This window comes from Silurus aristotelis (genome assembly GCF_946808225.1).
Source record: "Silurus aristotelis genome assembly, chromosome: 15".
Taxonomy (NCBI): Eukaryota; Metazoa; Chordata; class Actinopteri; order Siluriformes; family Siluridae; genus Silurus; species Silurus aristotelis.
In genome coordinates this window covers 6,990,857-7,010,533 of record NC_139588.1, presented here as the reverse complement: position 1 = coordinate 7,010,533, position 19,677 = coordinate 6,990,857, and the positions used below count along the sequence as shown (strand labels likewise).

Genomic DNA, 19,677 nt, shown 5'->3' with positions numbered 1-19,677 from the left:
AGTGCAGAATAAAAACGTATCTTTTTAGAGTCCTATACATAACACACATCATACATCATAAAATTCTACTTCAGTACATCTGATCACATGCACATTATCAACTTGTGCTTGTTAATATCATGAACAGCAGCTACGTTAATTTCTCTCCACTGCTTCACTTTCTCTCCCCATCCTGAGGCATCCTGAGGTTGCGCCAGCCCCAGTCACCTCCCACCTCATGAAGATTAGGGACCTTTAAAAAAGTAGATGCCTAACCTGCAAACATCCTGAACCATCAAGGGACGTATCAGTACCATTTGGTTCCCATTTCATGTGGAGTTTAGACATTGGACCTCTTTGAGTGGGATGGAGAAGCTGGTGTTGAATCAATGATGATCGCAAATGTTGAGCTATTTTATTTTATGAGTTGCTCTTAAATGACTGTAAAAGACTGTAGAAAGAACATTACTCATAATCTGACATTCCAGTGCTCATGCTAGTTCTTTTTCTCCAGGTTTCTGTATTGTTTTAAGACTATAATCACACTCTTAATATCACCCAAATGAGGATGGGTTCCCCTTTTGAGTCTGGTTCCTCTTAAGGTTTCTTCCTCATAACATCTAAGGGAGTTTTTCCTTGCCACAGTCGCCATGGCTGCTCATCAGGGATAAATTCACATCACTCACCTTAACTGTAAATTCTATAAAGCTGCTTTGAGACAATGTCCGTTGTGAAAAGCGCAATAGAAATAAACTTGACTTGACTTGACTTAATACACATTTTCTTGATATCTGAGCTTGTCATTCGATCTGTAACTTTGAACCTGCTTAGCTTATTGTCTTGCTGCCCCAAGAGAAAAACAATTGTAAATGTTACAGAAATATATACCAATATTATGTTAGGATACCACAGAATTGCCTGTGAACTCAGAAATAAGATTCCAGATTTCTTTAACCAGATAGAGTTGCAATTTAGATGCGAGGCTGCAACCAAAGTCACACATACATGTGTGCAATATTTTCCCATACAAATGTATGCCCTCTGTGGTAACAGTAATGAGAAATGGGAATGAGAATGAATGAGAAACAAAAAAGAAAAAAAAAAAAAAAACGGAAACAAAGAAGAGTGTAGTAATCCAGAGGCAAAATTGCACTCACCACCACATGGGACTGGATGTGATTTAAAAAGAATGATAGCACCATTGCTATTTCCGTTAATTGTGTTTCCTTTCCAGCATGTTAAAAACCCCTGTTTCCACAATGATGCCATGAACAGTTCTCATGTACGACTCTGGGTAAAACCATTTGACGGCTGTAAAACTGTCACTGTGACTTCGACATTTCCAAAGAAATGTGAATTTAAATGTAAAAACAATGAAAGTTAAGAGCAGGTTTGAACAGTATGTGTGGTGAATACAGCCTTACATCATGCAGCCTGGCATGGTTATGAAATGCCTGCAAGCACTACAGACTCTACAAATCTAAACACTACAAATCTAACCAGCATATAAAGATTTTGATATCACCACTAGAACTTGGCAATTTGTGGAACAGTGTTCACCCCAGGGTTTGTTTGATTTGACAGGACTTAAATGAATAAGTCCTGCTTAATGGTATGGTCATTAGTTCCAATCCCAGCCTCACCAAGCGCCCACTCCTTGGCCCCTGAGCAAAGCCCTTAACAACACCGCTGCTCAGATGTATAAATGAGATAATTGTAAGTTACTCTGGATAAGAGTGCCAAATGTCATAAATGTAAATGTGGAAGGCTTTAGGAATAATATCAAATGACCAGGAAGATCTTGCACCACTATTGAAGCCACAGCAGAGTATCTTCTTTGTAAAAAAAAAAAAAAAAAAAAAAAAAAAAAAAAAAAAGAAGCAAAAAAGCAATCTTTGTGTGTGGAGGATGAGGTAAAGCAGAATCTGAAGGGATGAAAGCAAGCACCTAGTAGCCAAAACATACTGATTCATCTCTTCTGATTTTTATCCTGGCTGGATGGTAGAAATGCAAGCGTGTATGCGAATGGAGGTTCAAAAAACTTCACAGGTCTAAACTGTGAAATTGTATAGTGCTAAATCTGATCTGTGCTTGGCAGAGAATCATGAATTCGGGAGCCAGGACTATGTAACAAAGCTCCCATGCCTGTTTTCAGTAGGACGGCAGGTTAAAAGATTTTTCGCGCATACAACTTCGAGTTTTTCCGTTTGTATTTGTTGTATGTGCCCCACTTTTTTTCCAATACGGATCTTTTATGGTAAAATCATGATGTCATATGGATATGTGCATCAATGAATTGTGCTTTCTAACATGATAAGGAAATCAAATCAGTAAATAGATTTAATAAAGAGATATGCAGAGCCTGCGACTTAGTTACTTTAAGAGTCCTGGGTTATACCCTGGACTAAGAACAGATAAAATACTGAGAAGCTTTTTATAGAATAGGCTTTGTTCTGGGTGGGATGGTGGTGCAGGTGGACATTATGCTTTAGGGTCCTAGGTTCGATCCTGAACTCAGGTTAGTTTCTGTGCAGAGTTTCACATGTTTTTCATGTGTATGTGTAAAGAACCTCTGGGTTCTCTGGTTTCTTACTTTCCATAACTCTGCAAGTTGGAGAACTGGCTATGCAAAGTTGAGTGTGTGTGTGTGTGTGTGTGTGTGTGTGTGTGTGTGTGTGTGTGTGTGTGTGTGTGTGTGTGTGTGTGTGTGTGTGTATGTGTGTGTGGCAATGATGTCCTGTGCTGAACTGGTATCCATTCCAGGGTGAATGCTACTGCCTTGTGTTCAGTGTTGTTGGAATTTGCTCTGTATCTTCACAGACCAAGAAAAAAAATTAAGGGAGCAAGGCTTTTTTCCCTTTTCTTCATAATGAATTTTAAAGCCAAATAATGATGAACCACTTTGCAAATGACACTAAATGCACGTCCTTACAATGGATCTATTTCAAAGCTGTCTACTCGCTGTGAAAGATATTGCATGAAATACGTAAAATGAAACAGAATAAAATAATTCTCTCTCTCTTTTCTCTTAGACACACATTTACAAAGTTACATCCTTTCCCCGCTTGCTCACAAGGGGCAAGAGACTAGCATCTTCAGGCTATAGCCAGAATTTGTGCTCACATGATATTCATACACACCCACACACATACAGCACCCCTATGGGGAGGGCATTAGTGGTTGTGGTGGTAGTGGTGATAACGAGGGGGAAGAGTTTCGCAATTTTTTCCAGAGTGCAACAAAATGCAGTACCTTTTAAAAGAAATACTTTTAAGATCAGTGAACTAAAAGATGTTTTACCGATCTACTAAGGGATTGAGCTACCGAGCAGCTGAATAGCAGCTGAAATAAATCCTGCCATTTTAACATTTGCCATTTAACATAGTATTGTGCAGTTGTTAATAACCTTGTTTTACATTTTTATTGTGTGTGCAATTGTTATCTTTTCCACTGGAAAACTTAATTACAGGCAAATACAATATAATACAATACAACCTTTATGGCAAGCATATTTTTTTACACATGCGTTACACAAGTCAAGTCAAGTTTATTTATATAGCGCTTTTCACAACAGACATTGTCTCAAAGCAGCTTTACAGAAATCAACAGTTAAGGTGAACGATGTGTATTTATCCCTGATGAGCAGCCGTGGCGACTGTGGCAAGGAAAAACTCCCTTAGATGTAATGAGGAAGAAACCTTGAGAGGAACCAGACTCAAAAGGGGAACCCATTCTCATTTGGGTGACATCAAGAGTTTGATCATAAATCTTTCAACAATACAGAACACTGGAGAATAAGAACTAACATGAGTACTGGAGTAAATGATTATAAGTAACACACAACCTACTAGATATGATCTATCCATTGAAAGAACAATAAAGCAAGAAGAAAAGAAAATGAATAGCAATGACAAAAACGTGAATGAGTCAGTCATCGTACAAATAAACTATTATACTCTTTTTAAAATAATAATACCATACTGATTCTAAAACTCCCGGTAAAGGCAATTACATTTAATTTGTGGCATTTCGTTGGTGACAGAAATCGTTGCAGTTTTCGTGACTTGAATCTAGATTGACACGGTGGGGGTAAATGTGCATCATTGTGTGCTACTGATGAACAGATAATGAGCTTGTCACCTCAGGGTTAGCTGGTGATAGGAAAATCTTTAACCCTACAGCCAGAAAGATGAACTTTGAACTTCTTTTTGTAAACTTTAGGGGTGTATCTGGACATCCAACAACGGTCAAAGTTAAACAAAGGTGGCTCAGAATAGTAGAAAAACCTGTGCTACCTGAATATCCAACCTTGTCAGCAGACCCGGGCTTTCCTACATTGTCAGCTTCACTCTATCTTTCAATATAAAAAAACTCATTGTGCATGGTAGGGCATGAATTATTTTTCGAAAAAACTTTTTTATTATAACACTTCAGCCAATTTTTAATAGCTTCACACTGTTGTGCAGTTGTCCAATAATCCAAACATGTTGCAACAGCAAATTATAACAATCAAGCAAAAATCAACAGGCAAAGATCTCAAGCTAATGTTCACAGCAAACATCAGAACGAGAAAACATTTCTGTGATGTTGCCCATGGCATGTTTATTGGTCCCAGGTGGGCTGCTTCGAGTATTTCTGTTGTTCTCTTAAGATTTTTACACATCATTCTCCAGAGTTTACACTGAAACTAGAAAACTAAAACCATCTAGTTGGCAGAAATAATGAACAAAAAGGTCAGAGAATAATAGGTGGAATGGTTTGAGCTGACAGGTAGGCTACAGCAACCGATGGGCAGGGCAGAAAAGAATCTCAGGACAAAATGAAATTGTTCAAGCCTGGAATTAGTGCATGCAGTGTTTTTCAGGTTTTAACTGAAAACTTATCTGCTGTGTCTTTTCCATTTTTAAATGTGTGTGTCAAAGAGTGAGAGAGAAAGCACATTTAATTCGGGTACTGTACTTTACCCCAAGCGCATCTCCACATGACAAAGTGCAGTCCTAGACAATTGCGTACTGTCTTATGTATTCAGCTCTGACCTGAGAAAGCATGGATGCTTCAAGACCTTTTAAATGTTGTCTGTGGTATCTGGTATTAAAATGTAAGCAGTAGATTGTTTAAGCCATTTTAAGTCCAGCATAACACACAGATTCGGATTGAGATAGGGATTATTTGGAGGCCAGGTCATGCCATTAATTGGTGTAATTGGTTTACAGCAGTGTTTAGGTGAGTGGTAGCAGAAAACAACTAAGAGAATCACATTTCCTCTTGCTGTCTTCTAATAGTGCCATTTATTTCCAAGGTAGGTGAAATACACACACCCAGTCAGTGGTGGTCAGAAACAAAGTAAATGTAATGCATTACTTTACTTTAGTAACTTTTTCACATATCTATTTGGGGAGACTTTTATTTTAACTCTAACTACATTTTAAAGTCAGATATCTATTACTCACATCCATTTTGTGAAATCAGTCGTTTCTTTTTATCTATAAATGAATATTTTAGTATATATATATATATATATTTATATATATATATATAAATATCCCATTTAACCAGACAGATAAACCACGCATCATGCAAATCAAGCCTTAGGTTGTGAATTTTTTATAGGTACTAGCTGCAACATACTAGGAACATCCCACAAGACCTGTTGTTTTGGCGTTGCTCTGACCACTAGCCATCACAAATTGTCCATTGTCAAAGTCAAACAGATCCTTACACTTTTTCCTGTTTTTAAACAGTTTCCTGTTTGAGAACTGGCTGTTTATTACAGGGTGCAAAGCAGATAAAAATTGCGTTTCCCCAAAAGCTCCAATGTGCAGTTGTAACATAAAACAATCAGCATTCAAGACAGGTAACAAACTGACAACTCAAAAACAGCACAATAGACAGCAAACCAGACAGTATCGAAAACAATACACATAGATACCACAATAGACACAAGAATATGAAATGAGAAATGTTTCACCCCAGTTCGCAGGTACAAAAGTTTTATTGCAAATGTAAACATTGTAAATGATAAACTAAAATAAAAAACAAACACTGTAAATGATAATGTTCACATTGTTTGGCTTAGTAGACAAGTGGCATGAATGTAAAAGGACTTTTTGTGATAATTATAAAGTGCTCAAGTGATGAGAGTGTTTACTTAACCTGACAGTCGGATTGTTCTATGGTGTATATACGCCTTATAAATAATTTCTTAAATAAATGTCTCTTATATTTAAATATTAGTAAAGACACTTGACCAGACCTGGGCAAACTACGGCCCGCGGGCCACATCCGGCCCTTTGTACGTCCCTGTCCGGCCCGCGTGAGGCCAATCATAAATTACAGGGATGCACCGAAAATTCAGCCACCGAAAATTTTCGCCCGAAATACCTAAATCACCGAAACAACACGGCAGAAACACAATTGTAATGACGCAATAAAAAAGCTGGATAAGAGCCATCATGTCTGCAGTGTGGACTTATTTCAATATTTGAGAAAATCCCACAGATAGCGATTTGCAAAACATGCAATGCTGAAATTAGCAAAATTTCACCTGCAAAGAGTTTCTCCACGTCGGGTTTAATTTATCACCTGAAATCCAAACATCCCGATTGCCATTCTAAATATGAGAAGAACGCGGCGCAGAAAAGTAAAGTCAATCTGAGCATGCGCATGAGTCTGTAGAGGACGTTTTTGAAAAGGCAGGAAAGTTTTGGTGCCAAGGCAAAAGGCATAACACACAAAAATTATGGATTTCATTGCCTTAGATCAGTGGTCTCTAGTGGCTCGACGGATTGATCTTTGAAACATTCCCTGTGGATCCTGAAAATAATAATTATTATAATATAATATTATTTATTACACGGCTCTTCTTAATGCTGTAGATTAGAACCTTCCATTCACTTGAATTGGCTTCCAAACGTTCGGCAGTCAATTATTTTCCTTTAACAGACCCGTTGCTAATAATAATTGACTGCTGCCTGTCTGTCAATACTATGAATGGTAACAAATAAATAACAATAATTTATAATAATAAATAAAAAACTTTTGTAATTGATTTTATTCTTTGAACTGCAATGCATTGACTTTAGTGAGGTTAGTACACACTCATAGCCATAAATGCAATGATTCTAATAATTGACAATATTTTCTTTCGGTGTCTCGGTTTTGGCCTTGGTTTCCTCATTTTTGCTTTTTGGTTTCGGAAAATAATTTTTATTTTGGTGCATCCCCAAAATATTATCGTTGGTGTGGCCCTCTGACACAATTCAGGTTTCTCATGTGGCCCCTTGTAAAAATTAATTGCCCACCCCTGCACTTGACCATACAACTATTAAGATAAGAAAGACCATATTACTGTAGCTAAGTTACTACATTTTTACACATTGTTTAAGTTTATTTGCAAAACCAACTGTGATGGATGGATTGTGGTCACTGGATATATTGTGTTTAAGGTTGTCTTTAAACATAGGCCTTGAAACAAGTACCCCAATGGGTGCACTCAGGCAAGTCTGAGTGTTATTGAGTAATGGAGGATATAATGTCTCAGCAGTTGAGGCTGCAACATAATCGATGTAGAGTAAAGAGTGGTTTGTCTTGGCACAACAATGCATTGTGTTTTTCAATATGTTTTTGTCCAAGTGATAAATCAATTGGAGGTATCGCTTACAACTCAGGGGTTTTAATCTGGCCTCGAGACTCTGTAGAAACAACATCAGTCCACGTGGGTAATTAGAGTTAAGCTGTGGGCAGGAGTGAAGAGGCCTATTTTGCTCAACGAAGCTGCCCAAACTCTCAAAACAATACTCTCCCTGCTGAGTGGATAGAGAGAGCAAGAGAGTGTGAGAGAGAGAGAGAGAGAGAGAGAGAGAGAGAGAGAGAGAGAGAGAGAGAGAGAGAGAGAGAGACCCATGTGAAACCACGGAGTCGAGTTACACCTGAAAGAGAGAATTTCATATCGAACAAGGCTGAGAGATAACTAATCTGATTAGGCCCCATTATGCTTCTGCAATCCAAATGCATCATAAATGGGATTTGATCTCCTTGTTAGCGCCAATAAAACAAAATAATCTATGGTTGGGTTTCACTTCATTGCTATCTAGGGACTTGGGAGATCTGCATGGTTTACTGTTAAAAGACATCAGAGGCAAACTTTTTGTTAACACATCAATATCTTAGCCATTGTGTGATACCTAGAAGCCCAGCAATATCAGCTCACATGTGTTATGTATATCCCTTTATTTCACAGGCTAAATGGATGCAATCTTTAATTTAACACTGGCTAGACGATACAGGTGTGGTTGGACTGTGCTGATGTGTTGACAGCCTTATAAGGTCCTATTTGTGCTACCCGTGGTCAGATATCTAGCATCAAGATCCTGGAAATTAATCATGCCAACTGCCCAATAAATAGAGTTCAGATTCTTCCCTTAGATATCCTTATCATTAAGATGCACCAACTAGTCACTCGCAACATATTAGTTCTAGGGATCTCGGGGTGAGTCAGAAGTCTCAAATGGCACCCTAAAATCTGCCAGTTTTTCACGTTTTGTTAATGTTTTCACAGATGGTCATGTTGCACAAATAAGAGAGGAAATAATTATATAAAACAAGCACTGAAACAGCATTTACAATGTAATTTCAGTAATGTAAGGAAAACTTTATTTAGAAACTCTTTGGACTTTTTCATTATCTAATTTTCATGACCTATTTGATGCAGTTGTGCCTTAAAAGTACTTACAATTCTGAGTCTTTGGTAAGAGAACACTTTGCTTCATACACAGTAAGAACACAAAATGACACTTCTTAGCTTTAATTTAAAGCTTTAAAATTAGAAATTGAACCGCAGCTGGCTTCGTAGACCTAGAGGCCAAGTATGTCATTTGGTACATAGTTTACATGGACATGTGATTGAGTCTGCACTGGACAGCAATGAGCCTTCAGCTTATATAGAAGTAAGAATACTTGGGATTCTTCATCTATTGCAGATTCATTATTTCTGGTAAGACAGAGGTTTCAGTGTATCAATAAATCCAAAATATAACGGTGATGTTTGCATTTATTTGACAGAAATGTTTTGAACAATGACATTCATAGGAAAAACATAATGTCTGTTGGAATCTAAACTGTATAAACCAAAGTATTGGGATGCCTTTTTTTCCCAGCCATAGCTTAAAGGCACATAATTGTATCAGATGTCTTTGGATAACAATGTGCACAAAGCCAGCTTCATGAAGATATGCTTTACATGGGTTGGAGTGGAAGACCTTGAGTGGCCTGCTATAGAGCTGAATTGAAAAGCTAAGAACCCTTGTCTTCTGGAATATAATGGAATATCTTCCAAGAAGAGTGGAGGGTATTATAACAACAAATAGGGACTAAATGTGAAATGGGATGTTCAAAAACAACATACAAATCTTATGGTCAGGGGCCCACAAACTTTTGTCTATATACTGTGATTAATTTGCTGATAATCTGAAACTGCAAAGCACAAATGACACTTACTTATGCACAGGTGTAATGTACTTTAAGGTATATCGTTTAAAAATACTTTTAAACCTCTGCTTTTACAGTACATACACAAGTAAAGATTTGTTAAATATCTTAAATGTATAAAAACTATTTTACATTTGGTTTAGTGTAATCTTATAATTGGAAATACTTAATAGTTTTGACTACATTCATTTTCGTTGCTCCATCTTTCCTTCTGTTTGTTTCTATCAGCCTGTTTTGATTGATTTCCATGACAATATAAGTCCATTGATGTTTACTGGGTTGGTTAGACCTCAGGCACTAAGTGTTTTGAGTGACACTTTGAGTAACAGATCTGACAGTGTGGTGAGAAACTGAATATAGAGCTGTCACGATTAAGTATCACAGACAACACTGGTTCAATATTAACTGTGGGATATATAGGTGATGTTTCCCATCCCGCAGACTTACACAGGCATGTACGCGGGCAGAAAACTACTTCAGATAAAAAGTTGCCATTTACGGGCTCTTTTTGCACTTAGTTCTTTAGCAACGGCTCTTATGCAGTTCGGCCTACAACTGGAAAAAGGGAAAAAGGGAACTTTCTGGATGAAAAAAAATTAAATACAGGATACCTTTGTGTTCTGGGTCAATGCACAGTTACTGAGGGAAACGTTTTGTGTCACAGCACATTATTTATGAATAATTTGCCTGGAGCTTCGCTGGCCATACGAATACACATTTGTACAACCCCAGACACATGTGCATGCCTCTACATGATTCTCTTCTGTCTCACTTTTGCACTCAGCTTAGCTACCTGTCATGAGTTGCACTTTAACTGTCTCTCATTTTCATGAAGGTTTGACAGACACCACAGTGCCTTGGCTACAGCTCATTGTTTTGCATACCACCCCCACACCCTCAGTTGCACCTTCCTTCTGCCCCCATAACACACACACACACACACACACACACACACACACACACACACACACACACACACACACACACACACACACACATGAATGCTATTTGCCTAAACACTTGATCAGCAAGTTCCTTTTTTCATTTTGTTCCAAGGCAATACCTGGAACCTTTAAAAAAGTATTTATTTATTTATTTTTATTTTTTTTAATAAAACACAGTTCACTTCAAATAAAAATGAAAATGCTTTATCAGTCACAGCTATAACTGTAAACTCAAGAGAAACAAAAACCGGTGTCAGACATACACAGGGATTTAAGCAAAAAAAAAAAAAAAATGCAGTTACAGTAGGTTTAGTTCTTCTGAAAAAGCACACTATCCAAACTGACTGTATTACAGACATAGCGCACACTTACGAGAGCTCTTAGAATGAAGAACACCTGTAAAATTGACAGTGTGTGTCGCCCTCTAGTGATGGAGTGCAAATAGCACAAGCTAAATGTACTAAGTGGGGCTAATCTAGACAAACACCATAATAATAATAATAATAATAATAATAATAATAATAATAATAATAATAATAATAATAATAATAATAAAATCACAGAGTTACGTTTTAATATTTTTTTCAGTCAATATGTTTTCACTATAAGTCTATTTTCATAATTTCATAGCATTTCTCTTAAGTGGAGCAGAGCAAGTGTCTGTTTACGTTGGAGTTTTTATCCAATAAGATGTTGTTACATCATGCCTGTGTCTATCTATCTGCCATACAAGGCCCTCAGAGTCAGCACCTGCAGGCTCTTTTAGTGTAAACTCCATGTTGCTTGAAACTGTTCCTTAAAAAACAGATTTTTAGTTGACAGCACTGAGGCCATCCTTTGATTGGATGGTTTTGGCACAGATACACTTACAAGACATTTATGAGACAGACTTTTCAAGAAAAGCTGGACATTGTGTGGAAGGCTCAGCCAAAACATTTAAGTTTTTTCATGAACCAAATGATAATTTTTCGGTGTTTTCTTTAATGTAGATTTTTGCAGGAAAACACACAATTTGCCTTAATTTCAAATCCTCTGTAAAACCGTAATGCACAGAAAAAATGCACAGAAAAAAAATGCAAAAAAATGCACAAAAAACCTAAAGCTATTTAATGATTTTAATATTGATGCTTCTCGCTTCTGCTGAGATGTTGTATGTGGGTGGTGCAGCTGTAACTGCAGTGAAATGAGAATTGTTGAATTGTGTTTACTGGGTTTGTAAAAGTAGAGGAGAGGCTTACAGTTGTAGGATCTTTGCATTGTAGTGCAGCATTATATTTACCTAAAAAAAAAAAAAAAAAAACGATCTGAAAAAAGTGCAACATTTTATTTATTTTTTTTCATTTCCTTCATGCCCTATCAAGTAGATCACAGTGGATATACACGGAGAGGGAGGCAGTGGATTGCTGGATGATAAACTCTATATTTAAAACCTAATTCAAACCGTGCAGTGATGTATAACATCAAACTAGCTACACAGAGAGTCTCTACCATGTTTCAGGATGGCTTTTCACACAACATAGTGAGATGGAAATCAGCTCAGGTTTAGCTGTTACAAGCATTGATGCTGGACATTTGTTAGTGTTTCAGTTTACATAATGTTTTTTAAAGAAATGCAAAATGTGGAAGACGAGGGTTTTATAGTCAATAGTGTCCAGCATCAGCATTTAGGAACAGACCAGAAGATTGATATTGCATGAGGATAAAGATCTTTTGCATATTAGTAATAATATATCACTACAATTCCTTCTCAGTGCAAAAGAATGACATCTTAAATATAGTAAAATTGGTGCCATATAAAATTTTACAAGATTATAATAAAACACATGAGAGAAAACCTTTCTAGACTTTTTTTTTAGCATTTTTTTTCTCATTTTAAGTGTTAAGTGAACTATTTAAATGATGATATAGATAATTGATCATTTAGTTTATCTATAAAATGTGTCTACCGTATAGAAATCTACTAAAAACCTATATTTTTGAATAACAGTTCTGGTATTACTTATACAGTGCTCTTATTAATGAATGCATGACAAGAATTGTGTTCCATTTTTACAGCCTATAATACATTTTCTATATATTATACAACAACGTGTAACAGCCAAGTACCTATGACGATTCCTTTTGGTGTATTCTTCAAAGGGGGTCAAGGTCAGGCAGAGGGATGATGTATCCACTGTCTGAGCTCAGTCTCTGTTTTTCAAAGCCACTTTTACATTCCCTCATCTTGTACTGGATCTTATAAGCCACGCCCTAATGGGTCTCCTCACTTTTCACACACTGGGTGGTCACTCTTCAGGTAATTCTTATTTACACACTTGTAGCTCTGCGAAGACAGGGAATGTCAGGACCGGGAATCAAGAGAGCAAGGAAGGTCAGAGAGCAGCAGTTCCAGAGACTGCTCGGGCTTATGGCAGCAGCGTCCAGTGATTCCACTTGGCCTCCAATTGCCCTTCCATGGGTTCCATCAAGGTCAGATGGCAATGCCTACATCCCTTAGATGTTTAGAGAGATCACGGGTTCCTATCTCAGAGCCCCATGTTGGGAGTTTCCGGTCGTTGTGTATTGCTTACGATGAATATGTCTCTCATGGGGTGGATAGCGGTCATGAGTGGCCACTCCACCCAAGGTCTATCGGAAGGGCCCCATCTACTGTGGCACATCAATTGCCTAGAGACAGAGGTGGGAAGTAACGAAGTACAAATACTTAGTTACTGTACTTAAGTAGATTTTTCTGGTATCAGTACTTTACTCCACTATTTATTTTTCAGACAACTTTTTACTTTTACTCATTACATTTTTACACAAATATCTGTACTTTTTACTTCTTACGTTTTCAAACCAGACTCGTTACTTTAGTTTTAATCCAGTGATTTGGTGAAATATTATTTTATTTTCACTGCGCGCCGATTTCAGCCGAACAACCGATATCCTGTTACTGCGCGTCTTTTTCAATCCACTGGTGTATAAAGTCCTGACTCTCACTCACCACAGAAGGCAGTAAGAAGTTTGGGGTTAATGTGGATGAGACAGAGGGAGTCAGTGATGTAAACATGACTGAGAACAGACACATTCCTGATCATCATCATCTTTTCTCTGCTTGTGTTCTATATGTGGATCTTCAGCCTGAATAATTTTATAATTTATAATTTTATATATATTATATAAACACATTTCTGTTTCCCCAAATGTAAATACATAAATAAATAACTAAATATAAAAGAGGTGAAATTAAAACCTTTGGCAAAAAATTAATTATTCCACGACGTCCTTTCTTTACTTAGATATAAAATGAATAAATAAACTCCAGATAAAAATATTTTTAATCAGTAAACTTTTGTTTTATTTTTGCACCAAGTCTCAAATCAAACACCAAAATCCGCCATGATTCACACAATTAACCCTCTGGGTGGCGTTTTGTGGGTTTTTCCCTCATAATGGCGACACAAACTTAAATTACTGTCTTTATTGATCGTACAGATAAAAACAATACATCATTCAAATCTGTAAAATGTCTATAATTTTATATATATAAGCTTCCTGACTTGACTTGAAGAGGTGCAGTCTCTCCGGTATCACCTCAATAACTGTCCGTGTGGAAACATAGCAAAGGATTTTAATGATGTCCACACATCTCTGCACTGTTATAACCTTTATATTTAATCACTGTACATATGCTTACATATCAAGTCAAGTCAAGTTTATTTCTGTAGAACTTTTCACAACAGAAATTGTCTCAAAGCAGCTTTACAGAAATCAACAGTGAAGGTGAATGGTGTGTATTTATCCCTGATGAGCAGCCGTGGCGACTGTGGCAAGGAAAAACTCCCTTAGATGTAATGAGGAAGAAACCTTGAGAGGAACCAGATTTAAAAGGGGAACCCATTCTCATTTAGGTGACATCAAGAGTTTGATCATAACTCTTTCAACAATACAGAACATTGGAGAGTTAGAAATAACATGAGTACTGGAGTATAAGATTATAAGTAATGTTCTTCCTACAGTCTTATACAGTCTATATGATTTGTAGCTCCTAGTTTTATGAGCTCAACATTTCTGATCATCACAGATCCAGCATCAGCTTCTCCACGCCAGGAGGTCCAACCACACATGTAGTGGGATCCAATTGGCACTGGTACATCTCTAAATGGTTCGGGATGTTTGCGAGTTCGGCATCTACTTCTTCAAAGGTCCATATTCTTCACGAGGTGGGAGGTGACTGGAGCTGGCCAAACCTCAGGATGCCTCGGGATGGGGAGGGAAAGAGAAGCAGTGAAGAGGAATTAGCGTAGCTGCTGTTCATGATATTAACAGCACAAGTTGATAATGTGCATGTGATCAGATGTTCTGGAGCACAAGGTTATGATGTGATGTGTGTTATGTGTAGGCTTTGCTAAAAAGATATGTTTTTAATCTGCACTTAAACTGGGTGAGTGTGTCTGAACCTTGAACACTGTCAGGAAGACTATTCCAGAGTGTAGGAGCTAAGTGTGAAAATGATCTACCGCCTTTAGTGGACTTTGCTATTCTAGGAACTACTAGAAGCCCAGAGTTTTGAGAGCTCAGGGAGCGTGACGGATTGTAGCGTGTTAAAAGACTGGAGAGATACATGGAGATAATCCATTTAGTGCTTTATAAGTACATATATATCACATGCTGTAAATATGATACATGTTTAACACCTCCAAGCTGCCAGTTTTGGGCACCTGAGCAAGCTCTTAACTCACTACTGCTTATTTAGTAAATGAGATCATTAAGAGTCGCTTGGGATAAACACTTCCAACAGGAAGTGGCTATATCTCGCTATCTTTGTCTCTGTGTCTCTTTTAGTAAATGTATCTGTCTCACTGTATATGTCTCTCTCTTGCTGTCACTCTATTTGTTTCTCACTCTTTCTAAAGCTGTGTCTGTGTCTCTTTGTCTTTGTCTCTGTCTTTCCTGCTTATTTACATGTCTAACAAAGTTTTGAAGTAATGTCATTAGCGATCTATGATGAAAGACTTCCCTGGTTCGATTCTTACCTTTAGTTTCATATTGAACATTATAAGAAGTTTTTAAAAACAGAACAATGAAAGGTCATTAAAATTGGTTGCTGGTAAATCATGGTATATCAGTGGTGCAGGTGTTGGAGATGTGGTTCTTGTACCTGAGTCACTTCTCATAGACATAGTAACTCGAGTTACTGAGAGAACAGGAAGAAGAAATTTTGACCCTCTACAATCATGATCTAAGAGAAAACAGTGGTCTCTTAACTATAGAAAACCAAGAGTCCAATAAGCAAAGCGTTGTTTGCCACCCCTGTGGTAGTGTAGTGGTTAGTGATGGGATCTCTGCTGTCTGACTCACCCGGTTAAATTCCTACCGCTTAGCATTCCTTTAAATTGTTTAAAAAGTTTTAATAAAGAACTATAAAAGATCCTAAAAATCAGGTTCTTGCAGGAGATCCTGTGGCTCAATTGGAAGAGCTTTGCCTCTGGGTTGAGAGGTTGCTGGTTCAAACCCTGGCCAGGGCTCAAAGTTAAGAGTGTGGAAGGTTCTGGTGGCTGTCAGAGGTGGCAAAAGTACACACATCCTTTACTTAAGTGGAAGTACAGATACTCATGTTTTAAAATACTCGGGTAAAAGTTAAAGTACTGATTAAACTTTTTTACTTAAGTGAAAGTAAAGAAGTTTTGGCTCTGACATGTACTTAAGTAAAAATTAGTTATTACTTCTACCCTCTTTAGCTGTTAACTGGACCTCACATCACAGACAGACAGACAGACAGACAGACAGACAGACAGACAGACAGACAGACAGACAGACAGACAGACAGACAGACAGACAGACAGACAGACAGACAGACAGACAGACAGACAGACAGACAGATAGATAGATAGATAGATAGATAGATAGATAGATAGATAGATAGATAGATAGATAGATAGATGTGATAGCCTAGTGGGCTAATGTCAGTATCCCCACAAGGATGAGTTTGAGAGTTTGATTCCTGGTTGCTGTGTTGGTAAATAAAACTTCTGGACCTTGTCCCCTCTGAAAAGATTTCATTTCTGTGTTGGATTAATTTCTTGATTTCCTGGTCTTTAATGTAAGATAACTCCACCAAAAAAAAGGCACTTCAGTGGTAGCTCAGTGGGTTAAGGCTTGTGCCTGAACATGGTCCTTAATATAGTCCACACTGGTGATAAGGTTTCAAAGCCTTAGACATGCCGTAAAAAAGACATGCCTTCTTTTTTACTGCGCTGGCATGAAACAAAGTATGAACCCTCCAAAAAGCACACATCCTTTTCAGCAGCGATCGCTCAGTGGTTTAAGGCTTGTGCCTCATCCAAACATGCTTCCCAGTCTGATCTCTTCCATGGTTCAGTGGGTTAAGGCTGGTGCCTCGCTGATGGTGAGGATCTTTTTGCTGGCTTTCTGCCTGCTAGTTGCGATGTAGGTTATGTTCCTGCTTTCTAAATCTTTCTTTAGCTTTATATTCTTGTGTTGATGGTTTAAAGGTAGATAGACCTGCTTTAAACAACCTTCCTGGCCTGTCTTCCCTGATGGTTCAGTGGGTTAAATCAGGTGTCTTGCTTTTGGTGGGGTTCAGGGTTCGAATCCTGCTTTCTGTCTGCCAGTCACGATCAGGATTCACTTCCTACATCTTTCTTTAGCGATATATTTTTGTTTTTAATGGGCTGAAAAGAAAGATATACCTGCTCTAAATAAGCTTCCTAGCCTGTCCTCACCAATGGTTCAATGGGTTAAGGTTGGCATTTCGCTGGTGGTGGGGATCATGGTTCGTATCCTGCTTTCTGCCTGTTATTTACAATGTGGGTTCAACTTGTGCTACTTACATCTCTATTTCCTTCCTACATCTTTATTTACCATTAAATTCTTGTGTTGATGGTTTGAGAAGAATGATAGACCTGCTCTAATCAAGCTTCCCATCTGTTTTTTTTCTGATGGCATAGTGGGTTAAGGCTGGTACTTTTTTAGGACCTTTTCTGGTTGGATGTGGATGGTTTCGGAGGGTGTATCCTGAAGCAGGGGGGCAATATCCAGGCATCTGCCCCCCTAGCGTCTGAGAAGCTGAAAACAGGGGGTTATGAAGCAAAAATGTCCAAAAAAGTATCAACTTAGTTTTGCATATATAGGGGAAGTTTTTGCCAAAAACCTATAGGGAAAAATTCTGCCAAAAACCTATCACCCTCACTTTTTCTGAGGCTGTGAAGCAGCAGGTCTTCACAGCCAACCACTCCATTGCTCACCAGAGAGTACTTTCCACACAGCTTACCCAGTGTGGGGATAAGCCAGATTTGAACCAGCAACCTCTGAGGCAAGGCTTTTATCACAAAGCCATCAAGTCCCACAACACACCTTCTTTTTTTGGGCGGTTTATCCTTCGTTTCATGCTTCAAACAAGAAATTCAGACCAGACAGAAACACAGAAAGCAGGATTCAAACCCTGTACCCCACCAACAGAGAAATACCAGTCTTAACCCACTGAACCATCGGGAAAGACCTGCTGTTACGATTGTTTTGAGCAGGTCTATCTTTTCTTTTAAACCATCAACACAAGAATATAATGCTAAAGACAGACATAGGAAGCAAACCCATAATGTGACTAGAAGGGACAAAGCAGGATTCGAACCCTGATTCACACCATTAGGGAGGCACCAGCATTAACCCACTGAACTATCAGGAAAGACAAGCTGGGAAGCTTATTTAGAGCAGGTCTATCTTTCTTTTTAACCCATCAAAACAAGAATATGAAGATGTAGGAATCAGGAATTTAACCTACCTCATGACTAGCAGACAGAAAGCCAGGTTTAAACCCTGACCACCAACATTAGCAAAGTACCAGCCTTAACCCACTAAGTGGGTTAGTCTCATTAAAGACCAGGAAATCAAGAAATTAATCCAACACAGAATTGAAATGTTTTCAGAGTGGACAAGGTCCAGAAGTTTTATTTACCAACACAGCAACCACCAGCTCGACCAGGAATCAAACTCTCAAACTCATCCTCGTGGGGGTCTATCGGTCTATCTATCTATCTATCTATCTATCTATCTACTATGTGAGGTCCAGTTAACAGCTAAAACAGGTAGAAGTAATAACTACTTTTTACTTAAGTACATGTGAGAGCCAAGACTTCTTTACTTTCACTTGAGTAAAAAGGTATAATCAGTACTTCAACTTTTACCCGAGTATTTGAAAACATGAGTATCTGTACTTCTACTTAAGTAAAGGATGTGTGTACTTTTGCCACCTCTGCCTAGAGATGCTGGTCGTGCTTCTAGCATTAAAGCAATTTCTCCCGGATCTTAGAGTTCACCACGTGTTGATGCCATTGGACAACACCTCGGTGGTCCCCTACATCAACCATCAGGGAGGTCTGCATTTACCCTTTATACAGACTGCCACACCAGATCCTCCAAGTGGAACTACTCTCCCTGAGAGCGACGTATACCTCTGAGTAGGGGTTGTCTTCTCTCTTTAATGGGGCCTAATAGTTCACCCCTCGCCTAGAATTATGGAGGTTGTGGCTGTGGCCCCTGAGGGGGCACACCTCCGAGGCTCCGGTCTCTTCACCAAGGTGGTAGAGACCATTCTCCCCATTCCAGAGCTCCCTCCACGAGGAGGTTGTATGCCGCAAGATGGCATCTGTTCATTGTGTGGTGCGCTCAGCACCAATTTGACCCAGTCCACTGCCCGGTCAGTTTAGTGCTCGCATTCCTGCAGGAACAGTTCACAAGGGGGTTCACTCCATCAACCCTCCATCTAGGCTGAGGCCTCCAGTATGACCTAGAGTGCCTGGGTGGGACCTGGCCATTGTGTTGAAATCTTTATCTAAACCCGCTCTTTGAGCCTCTGGCTAAAGCTTCATGAAGGCATCTGCTTCATCTGCTCTTTGAGGACAGTAGGTGATCTTTAGGCTCTTTTGAGTGGCCGCTCTTTCTGGCTACATCCCCAAAGTTCCCCCTTAGTTGTCCCACATCCCGTTAGACTACAGGTGTACGATCCTTCTCCATTTCAGGCCTCAGACCATGAGTCAATGGAGCAGACCTTGAGCAGATGAATTAGCAGGTCTCCATGCTCCATTTGGGGTAATACTCGACCTGTAGTATGGCAGTCTCTAAGGCTTGGTCCTCTGGAGTGTCTCTTCAAGACTTCTGCAACGGAGCGTCTCATTCCCTCAGGTAACTAGGGTTACATATGTAACCTAGAGGTGTTCTTCCCCGAAGTGTTGCCACAACAGTAGAGGCTCACAGTTGTAGGATCTTT

At 38.6% G+C, this 19,677-nt stretch overlaps 1 protein-coding gene across 1 annotated transcript in view; it reads left to right on the top strand.

Moving 5' to 3' along the window:
* LOC310738110 (uncharacterized protein) overlaps positions 1-19,677 on the top strand; it is a 234,317-nt gene that overhangs the window by 152,910 nt on the left and 61,730 nt on the right. The window lies entirely within an intron of this gene.